Source organism: Temnothorax curvispinosus, unplaced genomic scaffold, assembly GCF_003070985.1.
Source record: "Temnothorax curvispinosus isolate PA1 unplaced genomic scaffold, ASM307098v1 QBEX01007668.1, whole genome shotgun sequence".
Taxonomy (NCBI): Eukaryota; Metazoa; Arthropoda; class Insecta; order Hymenoptera; family Formicidae; genus Temnothorax; species Temnothorax curvispinosus.
In genome coordinates, this window is record NW_020217448.1 from 1 (window position 1) to 3,445 (window position 3,445).

Here is a 3,445-nt window from a genome sequence, read left to right on the forward strand (position 1 = left end):
CTCATAGTATTATAACAAAGTATTATGCGTTCAAATTCTCGAAAGCTAATAGCTTCTTTACTATGCTCTCTCTTTATGTTGATCGATTCAGATAAAAATCTCCGAAGTCTTTCTTTCTCTCGCGATATTCCTAGAGTAAAACTGTACAAAAGCTCTACGAAATTGGCGATATTTTTCACGGATCTGGTTCGAGTCTCGGCTCTTGAGGAAGGTGCGCATGTAGAAAGAGTACGCCAACACAGTTTATCCTGCTAAATGGTTATCAATTCTTTATAAGTTCTGTATTGTACATAAATTATAGAATATCTAAACGTTTCTTTTTTTTTCGATGTCCTGTGACATATTGTACAATAGAGTTACAAATAAAGATAAAGCCACACTTTACGTATAATCTAATTCAGTCTTTGCTAATGTTACATAATAACGTGCGAAAGAACTAACAGTTAGACTATTTAAGAGGCTATTTAAGAATTTTAATTGATACTGGAAGCATAAAACTGTTCAGCTAGCTTTACACAAGATATTGGTCTTCTTCTTTATGAAATCGTCAAATTATGATTATGATACATTTTTCTACATTATCACCAGCATCGAATCTAATCTTATTTATCGTGATACTCTTGAGAAACTGTTAATCCATTGTTTTAACTCGATCGCGGCGCAGAACTGCGTCCACCAATATTGTTCTTCTCCCTCCAATCGATTCCCGTAAAAGCTGTCTACATATTGAACAGTCGATACAACGACGGCAGATTAGTCTGAAATTAAGCACACGTTAACAATCACTCTTCTTGCTAAAATCACAATTCTCTTTTCAATCGCATACCTTGATTATGACATACCTGTAGACACGGGAGTCAGATCGTCGGCAGCAGGTATGCCTCTTTCCGACGCCATGGAAAAGAGATTCATGATGGTAGTCGCGCAACAAAATACACACTGCAACTTATCCCTAGGAGTCTTATACACCGACAGAGAGAAACCTGAGAGCGGCCATCCGGTTTCGGGGGACGTCTGTCCTAATCTGCCCTCTGAGAAAGTGGACGTCAACTACGGCGTTACGCTCGGTAACGATCAGAGAGGACTCGGGTAACGATACATGGGTTCGTATCCATGCTATGGTTCGTGTCCGAACTACTCAGATAAAGGGGATATGCTGGTCGCGCAAGCCTTTCCTCTCTGTCCGTGTATGTACGCTAGGCCCTCGGCAAGCTTCGAGCGGAGAGAGAAGGGCAGACATACAATCTGCTGTCTCTCTTGAGCTGTGACGTTGCCGCTTTGCACGGGCCGGCTTGCCGGCTATACCACGATGCCACGCATTTCGGGTATCGCGTCTCGTGTCTCGCCGAGTGCCGAGTCTCGAGTTGACAAATCGACGATACGCTATACCCGCTCTATACGTTACATTTGCTTGTATACAAATTTTAATTTTTTTATTTATAATTAAATATATATATATATATATGTATATATATTTGAAATTTATAAAAATATAAAGATTGCAAATATAATTAATTAAATAAATATTTATAAACATAAAAACTAAAATTCGTAAACGTAATGTATAGAAATCACTGTTCTATGCTTTTCTATTTAAAAAAGTGTTACATTAAAAACCTTTACTTTGCATAATAAATTTTAAATTTAATATTTAAATGCATACCGATAATTATATTATTAACTATATTGAGAAAAAAATGGTAATTTATAATGTTTCTTGCACTCTTATTAAATTTATTTTACCTATGCATGTTCAAGCGGCCAAATTACGAGCAACAACAGAAGGATAATTGGATAAAAATAAAAACACTTTCTTAAATAAACAATACACATGGGTAACAGTGAGTTCTATTATAATTCTCGTATAGTTCTGAACGTGTTCTAACGTTTATTTCTAAAGAGTTCTGACGATAAGCATTATTTATTCATATTTTAAATAATTTTTATCGTCCAAGAAAGACGCATTTACGGGTATGTGGGTGAGACGCTGTAGAAAATCTCGGAGTTCTGGTTTATATAAAATATTTTTCGTACAGTTCTAAGCATACTAAAACAATTTCTAAAAAGTTCCGGGCATTGGCAATGTTGTATAATTTTTAAATAAATTAATAACGCACGAAAGTCAGGAATTTATCGAGAATAGGGTCTTTCTCGAGCGATAAGAATTATTTAAAAAATGAATAAATAATGCTTATTGCCAGAATAAAATGGGACAACGTTAGAACACGTTCAGAACTACACGAGAATTATAGCAGAACTCACAGAACTGCCAAAATACGGCCAGCGTCTCACCTTATTTTCGATAAATTCCTGATTTTCGAGCGGTATTAATTTATTTAAAAATTATACAACGTAGCTAGTGTTTGCTAAAGTTAATAAACATATATATACAACGTAGCTAGTGGCGGGAACTCTTTAGAAAATGCTTTAGTATGCTCAGAACTATACGAAAAATATTTTATATAAGCCAAAACTCCGAGATTTCGCACAGCGTCTCATCTTCTTCTGTCATGATTACTTTTCGGTTAATATTAATTTTTTTAAATATAACACAAAGATTCTAACGCTCGGAACTCTTTAGAAAATGTTTCAATATGCTCAAAACTACTCGAAAAAGATTTTACATAAACCGGAACTCCGAGATTTCAACTGGCGTCTCAGCCGGTATACTCGATGCATTGTAATTTTTTTTAGTACCTTATAATTAATTTTTTTGCTTTTATATGGCAGAACTCTTTATAGAACTGTTATAGAACTATAGATCTTGCAAAATCTGATGAGATACAGTGGTGGAACTTGTGTAGGACAAAATGAGACGCTGCGTGAACATAGCGTCTCAGTTTGTATACTGACGCGTTTTTTGAAAGAAGCCAGAACTCTCAATAATTTGTGAGTTTCTGCAAAATGAGACGATAGCTTCACACACACGTTAGGAAGAGAATGTATAAAGAATTATTAACGGAGATATTTTAATTTAAAAGGTCATTAAAATATATATTTTTCAGGAATGTTTTATAGGGAAACGAAGAAAGTGAATAACGTTAAACTTTGCATGTTTTCTTCACTTTATTTTAAAAATTTATTTTTATTTTTTAAGTAACAAAAATGCACTTTTTTTTGTTATATCCTGGTCACTATAAATGACAGACGATGTAAATAATTTTAGCTGTTTTAGGTATCTGAAACGCAAAAAGCTAAAATTTTCTTATTCTGCAGGAGAAGTGTGGCTATCGTTTGAACTAGAACTAAATCAATATTTCCATTCTTTTTTATTTAAAATATTATAACTTTTTTCAAAATTTAATTAGTATTTTATTAAAAGAAAATGTTTATTCTAGTTCAGACGATAACCCATATCACTTATTCTGAATAAGAAAATTTTTGGTTTTTACGTTTCTAATACCTGTCGATTTAAGCTGCTTTAACTATTATTCTATTCACTGGC

The 3,445-nt window shown here is 33.7% G+C and overlaps 1 long non-coding RNA gene across 1 annotated transcript; it reads right to left on the reverse strand.

The window, feature by feature from the left end:
* Positions 1-252: 252 nt before the first annotated feature.
* On the reverse strand, positions 253-1,041 carry LOC112457244. The gene is made up of 2 exons (XR_003041076.1): positions 843-1,041; positions 253-758 (listed from the first exon to the last, which is right to left on the reverse strand). It is a non-coding gene; the product is annotated as an uncharacterized LOC112457244 (long non-coding RNA).
* Between the last annotated feature and the right edge of the window lie 2,404 nt (positions 1,042-3,445).